Genomic DNA, 16,022 nt, shown 5'->3' on the forward strand with positions numbered 1-16,022 from the left:
TACTATTGCAATAACCCAGTGCTGAATGCAGAAGTGATAGGAAAATGTGTTGTGAAAAACACATTTTCTATTTATGGGTGGAAGGACTGGGTTTTAATCCTGCTTTCAAGTAATTTATTGAACACACTTTGTGTGAAGTTCTTTGAGACAAAGAGCATTTCTCTTGCACTGCACACATACAAGTATCTTATCAGCCAAGTCAGAGTCTCCTAACCATTGCAAGACAATAATTAAGAGAAAAAAACCTAATGATATTTTATGCGCCCATCAAAAGACAATTACTCACTCTGGGCATGTGGGCGAGCAAAATCCTGCAAGGCTGTTTTAGTGACTACACTACAAAAATAACCATGTTAAAGAAGGCTTGTGAAACATGGTTGGTGCTCAACAGTGTAATAACATTGTTTGCAGTTGCCTGTTTGGAAATAAGAAAGCATAATGATGACCACATCAGGGAAACTGAGATTTGGCTGAAGAAAGGTTGAGAGTCATATGTCTTTTACTCACCTTCACAGGTGAGGGAGCCCCAACCAAGTCTGATGTCAGCACCCAGCATGAAGGGTAAACTTCTAGAGCCCACTGCAACAGCCAACTCCCCTTTTTATGGCTCAGCGCTGTACAGAAAAATGTTGGGCCATGTGCAGGCCTTGTGCTGGAACTCACCCCAACACATGCATCAGAGGCTGGGTCCAGAAGCCCTGGGAGAGAAGGAAGTTGGCAGCAACAGCCACAGATGCATTGCCCTTTTTTTTTTTACAGCCCTGAGTTAAGTACTGTACCAGGTTACTGGACTTGTGCTGTTTTCAGCATTGCTGCCTGTTCCCATCCACATCCGGGTAAGCTTTGGGGGCCACTATGGAGGTGCTGGTGAGTCACTAGAGGGCACCACACCAAGGGTCTCATCATTTTTTGCACCACCCTGTAAGACTGTGTATGATGGAACTGGCATGACATCTCACTCCCATGACCTGCTTCCAAGTGCCTAGAAATTAAAATGTGCTGAACACAATTGTATTTCTTCATGCAACTACCTAGTATCTCATGCCAGGATGGCTATGCTGCTTGGGACTGAAGGGAGTTGGAGTCCGACATCATCTAGAGGGCTACCGGTTCCCCTGCCCTGGCCTAGTCCAACAAGGAATGTAGTCCAATCCCATGCAGGTTTCCTCAGAGATATACTTCACTGAGTTGAGACTTGCTTAGGGTCTCTCAATTTCAACTGCACCTGTCAAAATCACAGCAGTAAACAAAGCAGATCTGAACTTGTCCTGAAGGGATTCAACAAACTTGGTTTGCTTTCCTGGGCAGAACTTCTATATAGTAGCAGCCACTGCAAATGCTTTTCATGCAGAAGGTTCAATCTCTAGCAGACGCAATCAACAAGAGCTTGGGGAGCACAAGTAGAGAAGCACCACCTGATCTGAAGAACAGTAGGCTAGACAAGACAAATAGACTAACTCAGTTGCCTGGTTCACCTGTAACACAAAGCCATTATTTCTTTAGCTTAACTGTGGCTTGTTTGTACATCTGAACCTACCCTAGCCAACCAACTATGGTGCATTTGTGGTCAACAAGTATACTAGAATATAAACCATGGTTTGAAGTTGACTTATGAACTCAGCTTGTCTTAACCATGCCTTCTCATTACAGCCACAATATGGACTTAATCCCAGTTTGTTTCAGCACCTACCACAGATGCTCACAGAGGCACAAGAAAATAGCAGTTAGAAAACAAAACCAACATTACAGTCATACCTCGGTTTAAGTACGCTTCAGTTTGAGTACTTTCAGATTAAGTACTCCGAGGACCCAGAAGTGTTTAATTCCGGGTTCGGCGGCGTGCGCATGAGCAAAAGCAATCTGCGCAGTTCGCACATGCCCAGAAGCAATCTGCGCAGTTCATGCATGTGCAGAAGCGCTCTATCGGCGCTCAGATTAAGTACTTTTTGGGGTGTGGATGGCACCCCATAACCAATTAATTACTTAACCCGAGGTCCCACTGTACACAGATCAAACCACGGTTCCTCTGCTGATCTGTGAAGCTGACAAACCATGGCTTAGCATTACTGTATGTGCAAATGCAGAAAGCTTAAAGCAGACTCGAAGCAATCTCTATATACAGATTTCTTTGCAAAACCTTTGTATAAAAGAAGAAAAGAAACCAACTTAGATCAAAACAAGTTCAGGGCTTATAGAAGCCATTATTAAATGAGCTCACTTTTTAAATAAAAATTGCTCCTAATCTTGAAATGAATGCCAAGCACTCAAGCCAGTTAATATAAGAATTTGCCAGCTGGTCTCTCATATAAAAACCTAGTCAAAGCTACATAACATGAAAGCCAATTACTGATTAATGAAGTGAGTGAACACGGCCCTTGTAATTCTGCTACATTCCCAGTGTGCACTTCAGGCTTTTATTCCCAGTGTGGCAGCACAAAAATCATGATCGTAACGCTTAAAATCTCCTCTAGTCTCCTTTTTTCCCTTTTCCTTTTTGCTAATTCCTGCTGCCTCTTTGAAGAAAAAAAAAGCTTTCTATTTTGCCCACTAGAACTAGAAAACTGCCAGTTAATCCAGGTTGAACATTTGCTTTCAAAACCCAATTGAACTTGGCTTTATGCACTTCTTTGATAACTAGGGAAACTGAAATTGCTTTGTGCTGTGATTACACACTTGTAGAGCAAGTGACTGTAATCGGAATGACAGAAGTCACTTATGCTTCGAGAGGGGAGAGAAACCCATGCAGTAGAAATGATAATATTTCCTATAGCTTCCCAAAGCATTGTAGTGCTTCATGTTTAACCTACAATTGATACCCCAAGTTACTCAAAAGAGATCACATTCAGAATGCTATTCTGAGTCCACTTACTTGGAAATAAATTCTCTCGAAATCAACAAAACTATCATCCACTGAGAAGTGCTTATGGTGAAAGGCTACAAAAGGTTGAACAGCAAGGCACTAGGGAGATAAACCATGCAGAACACAAGACCCTTTCACCCACCTGCCAGAGATCAGCATTTGAAATGTGTGGACAAAGATGACTTGGCTGCTGTACTCCATGCTGTTGTAACTTCCAGAATGGATTACTACAATGCATCCTGTATGGGGCTGCCCTTGAAGATTATTCAAAACCTCAGTTGCTCCAAATTGCATTAGCTAGATTACTGGCTGGGGTTCCATTTAGACCTCATATAACCCCTGGTTTAAAACAGCTGCATGGGTAGCCAGTTCATTTCTAGGCCCATTGGTGTTTAGAGCCCTAAAGACCTCAGGCCCCAAATACCTGAAAGACTAACCTACTGCCAAAGAGACCCTCCCAGGTGTTGAGATCAGCAGAGGGGGCCCTCTTGGTAGTTCCTCCACTTCTCTTGGTAGTTCCCAATTCTCTGTGGTGGCCTCTAAGCCCATCCAGGGCTTCTGCCACCTTCATTACATAGCATTTGGAGGATGCTGAACATGTTACTTGAGGTGTATATTTTTAGGAGCCACCTTATTTTTATGATTGTAAGTTGTTTAAACCGTTTTTAAAGTTGTGCTCAATGTTGTAACCTATCCTGGGACCTTAGAGTGAAGGGTAGGCAATAAATAAATAAATAATCCAGACCATACTAAATCTATTCAATAAAAAAGTAATAAAATTAAGAGATCGTTTCTTCTGTACGCACAAAGCAACAATCACCAGCATTCAAACAAAGCTTTCAATCCTTCAAGAAAGCATAACAAGTCACAGGCTAGAGGTCAACATCTGGTAGGTCTAGTTACTAATTTTACAGAAAGCCAAAAGCCCATCCTTAGCACACATCCTAAGGTGGATTGCCAGCAACCATCATCATTTCCTCCAAATGTCTCTTTTGCCTCCAGTTGCAATTGGAGAGTCACCCAATTCTTCTCAGGGGGGAGACTTGTCCCTGGGCCTCTGATTACTGATCTCCACTGCACAGGGTTAAGCTGTCTAACAAATAGGAAACTGAAGGATTTCAAATAATATTAATCCTCTGTAAAACTGAGTTACTGAAAACCTGGATCTTCTGTTCACATCCTAATACAAGACTTCTGTTCTTAGCCTACGAACCTGCAGAAACTGCTATGCAAGTGTTTGCTCTTAAGATGCAGGTTGACACCACAAATCTCAAGGCAGCAATTTTGCATTGATAATGCCTTTTAGGCACATAACCAAATCAAGTAACATTTGTTTTGGGATGTTTGTTTTCCAGACTGGCACACTTAAGTATAAAATCCTGACAACAAAGCACAATGTGGCTTTCACACGGGTTGAATTTCACCCACTGCAAGTGTTTTCCTCCAAATTACACTCAAGAGGGAGCCAGAGCTACTTATTGCTTCTTGACTAGTGTGACTAAGAACATAAGAGCCCTAAGTAGAGTTGCCATTTTCCAAACAGTGAAAATCTGGACAGAAAGGTTGTTGCGCTTTTTGTGTGTGGCAAATTCACACACACCCCCAAAGTTTGGGGGCTATTTAAGGAAAGTCCCCCAAAACAACACAGCCGACATGGGCTGCCACACATCCGGCTTTTGTGCCCGGACACTGCTCCTGCCTGCAGTATTCCGGATATGTCTGGGAAATTCCGGGTGCCATGGGGGAGACCACCAGCACAGCACTCTCTCCACTTACCATTTCCAGCAAATAGTATTCAGAGGCATATTTTCTCCCTTCATGGCTAGTAGTTATGTATGATCTGACAACTGTATGATGAATGCTCACATACAGTACATGTTTTAGGAGTATATGGTACTTAAAAATGTAATGACTGAAGAGGGCCCCAAGTGTCACAGTCTGATGTAACACAAGGAGTGGAGTATTCTTGTGAATCGTGGGACAGTGGTATCGTTATGTCCTGAAAAGACTCTGAGTGCAGAATAAAATTCACATATGCCAATTTATATGTATAGCTACAAACATAAGTTTCAGAGGGAAAACTGCCTTATAAGCAACATATGAAAAGTTTTTAAAAGGGAGGGGGGAGGAGCAGGAGACCAGGGCCTGTTATAAAAGACCCATTGTTGGGGACCTCTGGGCCACCCCCTAATGATGCCCCTGTATGTAGTGTAGTGTGGTGTGCGGTGTGCATAGTGTGGTGTAGTGGTTAAGAGTGGTGGACTTGTAATCTGGTGAAATGGGTTTGCGTCCCCGCTCCTCCACATGCAGAGTGTTTGTTGTGGGAGAGGAAGGGAAAAGGAGGTTGTTATCCTTAGGGTAGTGATAAAGCGGGATATCAAATCCAAACTCCTCCTCTTCTTCTTCTTCCTGTTGCAGGACTATTTTCATGTTAGACTTTCCACTGAGAGCTACCACAAGCAGAAGCAAGTCTAGAAAACACTTATATTCTCAGAAATAGGGGCAACTTCCTCTCTTTTTTTCATCCTTGTTCCTGTAACTTCAGAAGGAGATCTGGTTCTGACTGTTTCTTTTTCTTTTTTAAGTACAGTATGTATAAAGAAGACTAGAGAAAAGTTCCAAAGCTTCCATATCCTACAGAAGTTTACTGCAACCCTAACACAAGTTTGCCTTCAGATCACAAGAAAGAAATAGTTATGAACTCAAGAGTGGATAACTGGACAAATTTTGTTTATCTCAAAGTCGAGTCCTGCAATGAAGATGCCTTCTGCAAAATGGAAACATACACAGACCTTCTTTGAGTGTCAATGTGATGTAAGTGAGCAACACTTTTATGGAGGAAAGGTGATCTGGGTGGAGGAAAGATCAGAACCTCACATCAGTTACACCCATCTTCTAATTGCAATCAAGTGCTAACGTAATCATTAATTAAATGTTCAAAACACCCATGTGAGGCAATTCTCAGTCCTCATTTTACAAATGAATACACTGAGTAGCAGGTAGCCTAGAGCAGGGGTCCCCAGACTACGGCCCCCGAGGCTCTTTTATGCAGCCCCCAGGGACCCCCACCGCCCGCTCTTACCGGCGTGGTGAGGCACGGCTGCCGAATTCCGACCCGGAAAAGCCACGGAAATAGCTTGCGCGCATGTGCAAGCCTCATTTCCGGTGTACTTCCGGGTCGGAGGAGGCTTCTGCACATGCGCACAAGCTATTTCCGGCGCTTTCCAGGTCGGGAGTGTGCCAGAAATAGCGTTTGCACATGCGCATGGGCGCGCACTCCCGCGCCCCCGCGCGCGCTCCCCCACCCTCCAGCGCACCACGCAATCGGCGCGGTGGGCATCCGGCCCAAAGCCGGGTAAGTTTGGGGACTCCTGGCCTAGAGAGAGCAAGGCTGGGGCAGATTTGGGAACACAGAGAGACACTGACAGAGTCACACTTGACTTCGGAGGAGCCTTACATCAAGTCAGATTATGGGTCCATCTAGCTCAGTACTGTCAGCACTGACTAGGAGTGGCTCTGCAGGGTTTCAGGCAGGAAACCTTTCCCAGTCCTATCTGGGATCTTTTGCATGCAAAGCGAATGATCTACCCCTGAGCTACAGTCCATCCCCAAGAGAAGACACTTTGCAAAAATGAAGGGATTGGTAAAAGGGAAGTTGAAAAGCAAGAGTCAGGAAGGTAAAATCTTTCCAGAATTCCTGTGAACTGTTCAAAACCATAATAATAGAAGTCAGGAAACAATACATACCATATATCAGAAAAGGACTAGGAGGATGCAAGCATGGTTAATGAGCAGAGTGAAGGAAGCTATTATAGAGGCAAGAAGGCTCCCTTAAGAAAATGAAAATCTTATCCAAATGAGAATGAAAACGAACACAATTATTTGCCAAAAAACAGTGCAAGTAGACAACAAGGGATGCAAAAAATAATTTGAGGAGCACACTGCTTCTCAAAAGCAGTGAGAAAAAATCACAAAGACAAACAACAACAAACTTCTCAGGTATGTTAGAAGCAGAAAACCAGCTGAGGATTGGGCTAGACCAGGCATCCCTGGTCTTATGTTTTGGACTACAATTCCCATCTTCCCCGACCACTGGTCCTGTTAGCTGGGGATCATGGGAGTTGTAGGCCAAAACATCTGGAGGGCCGCAGTTTGGGGATGCCTGGGCTAGACCTTCGGATGGCAAGAGAGTCAAAGGTGTGCTAAAAGAAGAAAAGGAGACTGCAAAGAAGCTGGTTAATTTTTTTCTTTTTCATCTGTCTTCACAGCAGAAGTTGTAGGGTAGATCCTGTGCCTAAATTAGCATTCTCAGAATGGAAATCTAAGGAACTGAGACAAACAGTAGTGACAAGAGATGAAGTTCTAGGTCTTACTGTCAAATCAGAAACTGACAAATTATTGAGTCTGGATAGCTTCCACCCAAGTGTTCTTTAAAAAGCTCAAATGGGAAATTTCTGATCTTATAACAAAAATATGCAACATGTCCCTAAGATCAGTCTCCATACTTGAGGACTGGAGAGTGGGCAAAGTAACACCAATTTTTAAACAAGGATCCAGAGAGGATCCAGGAAATTACAGACCAGTTAGCTTAATGTTTTCTTTTCTGGAAAAACTAGTGGAAATCATTGTTAAAGATAGTACTACCAAGCATATAGAAGAAAAAGTCTTGCTGAAGCAGATCCAGCATGGCTGCTCTAAAGGTAGGTCCTGTGTTCCTTAACTTTTCAGAGTTTGGGTTTTTTTAGAGTGACAGCAAGCATATAAACAGAGGTGACCTAGTTAATACTGTGTACTTAAGACTTTCAAAAAGTATTTGCCAAAGTACCTCAAGCAAAGACTTTTGATTAAGCTTGGCAGTCATAAGAGAAGTACCTCAGAAGCTGGTTAAGGAACAGGAAGCAGAGAGTAGGAACAAACGGACAAGTCTCCCAACAGAGGGATGTAGAAAGTAGAGCCTCCCAAGGGTCAGTATTGGTACCTGAATTTCTTAACTTATTCATAAATAATCTATAGAGTAAGGGATGAGCAGTGAGGCCGCCTTAAAGAAACGGATTGTGAAGAGCACCGAAAGAATCTCTCCACACTGGTCGAATAGGCAGTAAAATGGAAAATGCCGTTCAATGTAAGCAAGTGTGGAATAATGCAGTCATCATTAATAGCTCAATGAAGATGTTAGCCCATGTACAGCAGCTGTGAAAAGAGTGAATTCCATGTTTGGGATTATTAGAAAAGGAACTGGGGGAAAACCAACCCTGACATTATACAAATCTATGGTGTGACCACATTTGGAATACTGTGCACAGTTCTGGTTACCTCACCTCAAAAAGGATATTGTCCAACTGTAAAAGATAGATAAAACATCAACTAAAATGATCAAGGGGCTGGAGCAAATTTCCTAGGAGGAGAGGTTACCACACTGGGGGCTTTTAAATTTAGAAAAAAGGCAAGTAAAAGCATAGAGATGTATAAGATTATGCCTTGGGTGGAGAAAGCAGACATGGAGAAGTTCTTATTCTGTCTCGTAATACTAGAATTCAAGGCCATTCAATGAAGATGAATGTCGGAAGATTCTGGACAGACAAAAGGAAGTACTTTATTATTATTTATTAAATTTGTATGCTACACTTCATCGGTAAATCTCAGGGCACTTCACAGCATAAAAATCTATATATATAAAAATGTAAATTGGGTATGTTCCTTCGTCTCAAATGTTCAACAAAACCGCTTGACTGATTGCATTCAAATTTTGACACAACGTCCTAAGCGAATGTCCGAAGGTTCTTATAAGTTTGCTAAGACAGATGTCACACCTGTGGCAGGTAAAACACCCAAAGCCCCGTGTTTCAAAACACACCACTCAGTCAAAAGTGCATGCTGGGAAAAGAACTAGGTTGCAAACCAGTGCCCTCTAGGGTGGCTACACTGGTACTACACCTACAAAACCTTCCCTCTCAACAGCACCTCGGCTACCGTTTACATACTAGGCCGAAGCCTTTACAGACTAGGCTGAATGAAGGTACTGACTCACCTGGGTGGGGGTTTGGGGGAGGGGGGGCGGGATAGCTCAGGACACAGTGGGACCACTCACAGGGATGAACCGAGGGTGTGGGGAGAAGGGGGTGTGACACGTCATGGGTCAGGACAGGGAGGAGGGAATCACAGGGATAAGCTGGGGGGGGAGAGGGGCCGGCTAGGGGGAAATCCGAGGGATACGCCTGTCTAAACAGAACACGCGTAAAACAGGGGAGTTCTGAAGGTGAAGGGAGTCTGAAGGGAGACTCTGAGCCTCCATTTAGCAGACTGAGCCACAGCAATGTGTGGCAGGGCCAGCTAGTATAATATAAAAACACAATTCATAATAAAAACAAGTACCAAAACGAAATGAAACAACCCCCTCCTCCCTTCACACAGTGCATTGTTAAACTATGGAACTTGCTCCCAAGAGGCAGCCATGGCCACCAAGATGTTCAGCTTCAAGCAGGCATTTGACCAATTCATGGAGGATAAGACTATCAATGGCTACTCATCATGATGGTTATTTTCTGCCTCCACTGCTGGTAGGGAGTATGTCCCCATGGGCCACAGTGGCTGGGATTCACAAGTAAGGAGAGTGTTGTTGTGCTCAAGTCCTGCCTGCCGGCTTCCGGCTGGCCTCGGGGAGAGCAGAGGGATGGACTAGATGGGTCTTTGATCTGATCCAGCAAGACACTTCTCATGTTCTCTTTATCTCAATTTGTTTGGTAAACCCTAAGACATAGAAGTATTAAATGGCAGTTCAACACTGGCTGAGGAGGGGCCATTGCTGGAGCAAAGGCGGCACGCGCAAACTGAATTAAGCCGTGTGGCAGATCCTCTGCACAAAGAAAACACTCAAATTGAATGTTAGAAATAAAGTTCATTCACTTTTTATGCAGGGCTCCCTGAAAACAAAGTGATACAAAAGCAAGGCATATTTTACACTGACATTTGGGAAGTAGGGTGGGAGCCCCTCAATAACAGACCTGTCCTCCCCAGACATGCATATTTTAACTGCCTTGTTCACTTCAGAGTTTGCTGCAGTCTTAATGAATGAGTCTGACCTCCCACAGCCTAGTCTGCGCGTCATCGAGACCCTTTTCTCCCTCTAAAGACGTATGGCATTCCGGCGCTCCGTGAATAACCCAATTCATTCAAGAAGCGGCAGCACGAACTTACCCTGGCCTTCTCGGCATGAATTAGCAACTATTACAGTCAATGTGGTCTCTGCCAGCTATTGACAAACTGAACTGAGGGTGATTGTTTGCTTTTACACACAGACAAACCTCTAGAGTTTGATTCCTCTGGCATTCACATTTAAAAATGAGGCCACCATATGCACAAGAACTGATGCTGCCGCAATTTGGAGAGAAAGCAGGAGTTACAGATTTCTGAAAAAGGAACCATCTTGACAATGCCCCCTTTTTTCTCAATGAAATAAATTTCCTGAAATTCTATAGCACCCCCAACCCTTCTCTGCAACGCAGTGTTTAAGAATGTTGCTACTATGTACGCAAAGGCCCAAGAGACTTAAGGTCACCGCTAGTTCTCTACCTGATCATATGAGGTTCTCTTATACAAAGTCATAATCTTGGTGCGCCTAACCAAGTCTTGTTCATTTGGAACTTTATGCATACAATGTATGTTCCTTACCACTGAGCTATGGACCTCTTCTAATCCAGAACAACTAGCATGGGACTCAAACCTGCAGCCATGGCTTTCGCCTTGAGCTGACTCTGCTTTTGACATGTTCTCAGACACATCTTTCACAGGGCTTTGAAAAGAGACGCAATACACTAGCTTCAGGAGAGCTTTTGGCAGGAAGTGAAAAGCAGCACGCAAAACCAGAAATGCCCCACCTGACTTCTTCCCAGAATCAGTTTAATATAAAAATGTTGCAACAGTCAATAAAAGTTCCTAAAAATGAGATTTAAAACAAAATGCAGCTGTGTATCACAAACCAAACTGAGAAGTACAAAGCAAACAAGAAAATTAGAAGCTTGATAAAAATGTAAGTAAATATGTTTGGTGTTCAAAGGTCATTACTGTTTCAGCCTGAGCCAATTTAAAGACTCAGGGAAGCCAATTTTAGTTTGCAGCCCAATAAATGCACTTGATACATATAAGCTTTGTGCTGCATTGTACCTGGAAGCATATGATGTTTTGGAGGACATACTAAATTCATTTACACACAAAGAGTACCTTCCCAATGATTTTCCTAATTTCAATCTCTAAATAGAATACAAAATTAACTCCTCCTATTGCTTTTAGAATACTTTTCCTCACTCAGTGCTGCACGGATGCATAAGCAGAAAGAACACAGCCAGTTTTTAAGCATTTTTATTATAGGATATTTTTCTCTTTTTAAAAAAGCTCAGAATTATTACATCAATGTGTTGTGCTGTGGACTTTTTTATAATATCAATTTCTACATTTTAGCACTTGCCTTTTAGCAAGTTCTAATTTAAACACGAGGGTGGGGGCTTAAAATAAGTAGAAGCCCTTAAGGGAGTTTATTTTCCAAGGATAACACTCAGTTCTATGTTGTAAAAGATTTACTACACATCTTTTTGTTTTGAACTAAAGAAAACACAAATAATGTCTTGTTCCCAAACAGATTCACACTGAAGAACATCCCTAATATTGTATAGCAGAAGCAAAACCTTACAAGTGTCTGCCTAAGTTTGTTAGTTTATGGTGAAGTTTGGCTAATGGCACCAACTTCTCATTGTAGGGGTGGGGGACCAATGGATTTCTGAATGCTCTGTCCGGGGGATTTTCTGGTGGATAGAACTGATGGCCCTGCTGCAGAGGGCCAGATAGGATTGCTCCTGAATGCCCTCTCCAACACTGTGGAGAGCATTCAGCTCCTGGTATACTGGGAAACTACATGCGATGAAACAGACCAGAAGACAGCTAGAGCACAATTGTGCCTACTGCGTGGCAAAGGCCTGCTTCGCTACTTCCACCTCATCCTTGAGAGAACAGTCAGCAAAGCTCTTCAGGGTGGTCCGTAGGCTGTTGACATCTATATTGGCATATGGAGCCCACAAAACCTCAGAGAAACTCTGAGTTGCTTGCTGGGCACTGTGAAGACAAAGTCATCCATTTCCATAGCGAGCTAGGATTCAGCTATACAGCTGCAAATAAAACGTTTTACGTGTGTTTTAAGTGCAATTTACAATGTGACACTAGATGGCAATGGTGAGCCTTATGGTAAATTCAGTGTATTGTTGTTGTTGTTGTTGTTGTTTTTAAAAAAGCATATGTGTGTAGATTCCATCCTAGATGCCATGATTGATGCAGTCCCAAGTGAGGTTTCTAATGTTCCATCAAATCTTGCTTTGTGGGATGAGTTTCCATTTTTATAGCCTGATGACATTAATAGGGTGCTTATGAGAGGAGCTGCCTAGTTTAGGTGCCACAAGACAGGTTGTGTGGAACAAACAGATCTGTCCTCCAACACCTTGGCACCATTCCCTACCCCCAGCATCTGCCACCTGAGGTGGCCATGTCATTCTCCCTTATGGTAGGGCCATCCTGGATGATTTGCTAGTGCAAGAATAGTCAACACAGTGCCCCCCAGATGTTGTTGCACAGTTTAATAGTTATATTCCTCCAAGGCAAAGCAGGCTCTATACCAGGCACCCCCAAACTGTGGCCCTCCAGATGTTTTGGCCTACAGCTCCCATGATCCCTAGCTAACAGGACCAGTGGCTGGGGAAGATGGGAATTGTAGTCCAAAATATCTGGAGGGCCGACGTTTGGGGATGCCTGCTCTATACTGTGTGTGTATGACTGAATCAGGCCCCAGCTTTCATTTAAAATGAAATGCTGAAGTTCTGACCCATACCTTTTATAGATAATAAGCCTGAAAACAAAGTGGCCAATAAGTTTTATAGACACCTGAGTCAATATTAAATGCATGCACCAATTCTAAGTGCTGAAAGTTTAAAGTAGTATTTACAGAAATGTATGTCATAACTACTGGTCCAATATAGTGAAACACTTTGGGGTAGGGGGCAGACAGTGGTTCCTGTTGTTATCCCCCCCCCCCAGCTTTTTAAATAAGTTCCAACAACCTACGAACTGGTAGCAACTACCCAAGAAATATGAAAAATACCAAAACTTACTGGTTTTCCTTAATCAATGACACAAGTCTAAGGCCAAGTTTGAATGCAGCAAAAGGAATTTAAAACTTGTGCGCCTCTTAAAACAATTTTTTAAATGCTTGCATCTCTGAGTCAGTATTTACTGCATACCTTTTCCTATCATAGAACACACTATTACTCATTGACTGCCAGTCTTGAAATGTACAGCTTATAATCGGGACAAACTTGATTGTACAACTGACAAACTTCTCTGGCATTGTGCCTGGGTGACAGAGATGCTGACTTTAGTGACATTTATACTAATCCTGAAGAGCTTCAACAGAGAGCAAGAATCCAGTGTACCTAGTCCAACAAGACAAATGTCAAGTTTACTTGTTAGCTGAAAATCTTCATTACTCCACATAACAGGGGGATGCAATGAGAATGCAGCTGGGCTTCTCCAATTCACAAGATGAATCTGCAGAGCTGGCAGCAAAGGAGGGAAAAGAAATCAAACACTTGACTTGTAAACCAAGCACTGTTGAACCAAAACTGCTGAGAGAGGATAAACAAGAAACCTAATGATCACATACAGAAACAGTAAATGTCTGTATTTCCATCAAAAAGTTTAGAAATCATTCAACTGTTCTGCACTAGCATGGTATAATTTAAAACAGGCATCCCCAAACTGCGGCCCTCCAGATGTTTTGGCCTACAACTCCCATGATCCCTAGCTAAGAGGACCAGTGGTCAGAGATGATGGGAATTGTAGTCCAAAACATCTGGAGGGCCGAAGTTTGGGGATGTCTGATTTAAAACATGGATAGGCAAACTAAGGCCCGGGGGCCGGACTATATATCTGCTGTTCTCTTAAATGTATGGGACCGCAGGCAAACTGTTAAAGAGAGCCAGGGCAAAGCTGGAGAAAGTGTGTTTAAACATTCAGCAGGTGAAGGTGAAACTGCTGCCAAAGCTTTGAAAACAAAGCATTGCTACAACTGTGGGGAGATAGGCCATTATAGAGACCAGTGTCGGAAGACTTCAAAGAAAAGGACCAATTTCAAAGGCAAAGACAAAGATGGAGGATGCCCAGAGCCACGAGGAAGAAAATTTCAGGGGTCGTATGCCTCAAAAGCTTTGATCTCTCGCTGTTCTGATGAGTTCACGCATTCAGTCTTTGTTGTGGATTCGGGAGCTACGAGACAAAGAGGTAAAAAAAAAACCCTATGAAGTAGTTCATGCTGACCTGGTGGGGGCTCTAGCGCTCTCTAGAGGAAACTCACGTTATTTTTTGGTTCTGATTGATGCATATTCTAGATTTGTTTGGGTTTATGTACTACAAAAGAAGTTTGAAGCTTTTTCAAAGTTTCAACAGTTTTGTGCATGGCTTTAAAATGTGCATGATGAGCATATACTGTACGTAGCTTTCTTACTGATAGAAGAGGAGAGTTTTGTTCAGAAGAGTTTGAAAGTTATCTTGCAGAACAGGGCATTGAGCATCTTAAGCTGGAACGTGTCCAGAAGAGGGCAACCAAAATGGTCAAAGGCCTGGAAACGATGCCTTATGAGGAACGGCTTAGGGAGCTGGGTATGTTTAGCCTGGAGAAGAGAAGGTTAAGGGGTGATATGATAACCATGTTCAAATATATAAAAGGATGTCATATAAAGGAGGGAGAAAGGTTGTTTTCTGCTGCTCCAGAGAAGCGGACACAGAGCAACGGATTCAAACTACAAGAAAGAAAATTCCACCTAAACATTAGGAAGAACTTCCTGACAGTAAGAGCTGTTCGGCAGTGGAATTTGCTGCCAAGGAGTGTGGTGGAGTCTCCTTCTTTGGAGGTCTTTAAGCAGAGGTTTGACAGCCATCTGTCAGGAATGCTTTGATGGTGTTTCCTGCTTGGCAGGGGGTTGGACTGGATGGCCCTTGTGGTCTCTTCCAACTCTATGATTCTATGATTCTATACTACTACGCCCAGATCTCCTTGGCAAAATGGTTTATGTGAGAGAATGAATCAAACCCTGCAACAAGGGATTAAAACTCAGGTTTACCCAATTCTTTCTGGGGAGAAGCACTGTCCTGTTTTACATATGTTTACAACCGCAGGTATCAATCAGCCATTGGGTGCACTCCATATGAAATGCTGTTTCATAAAAAACCATTTGTGAAGCATTTGAAAAATTTTGGTTCAGAAGCGTGGGTACATACTATGAAGAATGACAAACTGAGTAAATGTGGTCAACGAGGTATTTTTCTGGGGTCTGAGAAAGGTTCATATCGTGACACGAATACAATTAGTTGACCAGGAGTATGGACTGTAATCCTAAGTGGGATACAGTTGGTATTTTTCAGTGTTACGTACTATCTGATGATGAGAATGTAAAACATAAATCAGAAAAGAAAGGAGCAATGTAGAGCCTGTCACTGTTGATAAATTAAGTGATGATAATGATGATGGTGAAGAGTCTGACTCTGACACAGATTTTCAGTGTCAAAGTCTCAATTAGAAATGAGTCAGAGGCTGATACAGATGTATGACCTTCGCTTACTATGAGTCAATATTCTCCTAAGGAGAAAATAGATCCAGAGGATCCGAGAATTTTGCGCAGCTCTGAGCTACCAAAGGAAAATCGCTAAAGCATTTTTCCAAAGAATTTGCCAAAGCTGTCACTACCAGTAGCTTAGACTCAGTGTTTGAACCAACTAGTTACAAAGAGGTTCAAAACATGTCAGCTAAAGATACAGAACCTTGGCTTAATGCGATGAAATCTGAGTTGAATTCTCTGAAACAAAATGAAACTTGGGAATTGGTTCCAGAAGAACCAGGTATGAAATTTGTAGACAGTCGGTGGAAATTTAAGACAAAAACAGACCAGCATGGTAAAGTTGTCAGCTAGATTAGTAGCATGTGGTTTTTCTCAGGTTCCTGACCAAGATTATCATCAGATGTACTCACCAACAGTAAAATTTGAAAGCATCAGACTGTTGATGAAAATTGCTGCTGAAAAAGACACGACTATTTCTCATCATGACGTGAATACCACATTTTTATACGGTG

General features: G+C 42.7%; 1 protein-coding gene across 4 annotated transcripts in view; it reads right to left on the bottom strand.

Moving 5' to 3' along the window:
- Nucleotides 1-16,022, bottom strand: part of BIN3 (bridging integrator 3) — a 117,790-nt gene that overhangs the window by 87,881 nt on the left and 13,887 nt on the right. The window contains exon 2 of one of the 4 annotated variants that reach the window (XM_088657817.1): nt 13,360-13,452. The exons of 2 other annotated variants lie outside the window; for them this stretch is intronic. The gene's annotated coding sequence lies outside the window, so the exon portion shown is untranslated. Of the gene's footprint in view, nt 1-13,329; nt 13,453-16,022 lie in introns of all 4 variants that reach the window. One more of the 4 variants, XM_088657815.1, reaches the window with a different exon arrangement.

The sequence above is a fragment of the Zootoca vivipara genome, chromosome 14 (assembly GCF_965207765.1).
Source record: "Zootoca vivipara chromosome 14, rZooViv2.hap1.1, whole genome shotgun sequence".
In the NCBI taxonomy this organism is placed as follows: domain Eukaryota; kingdom Metazoa; phylum Chordata; class Lepidosauria; order Squamata; family Lacertidae; genus Zootoca; species Zootoca vivipara.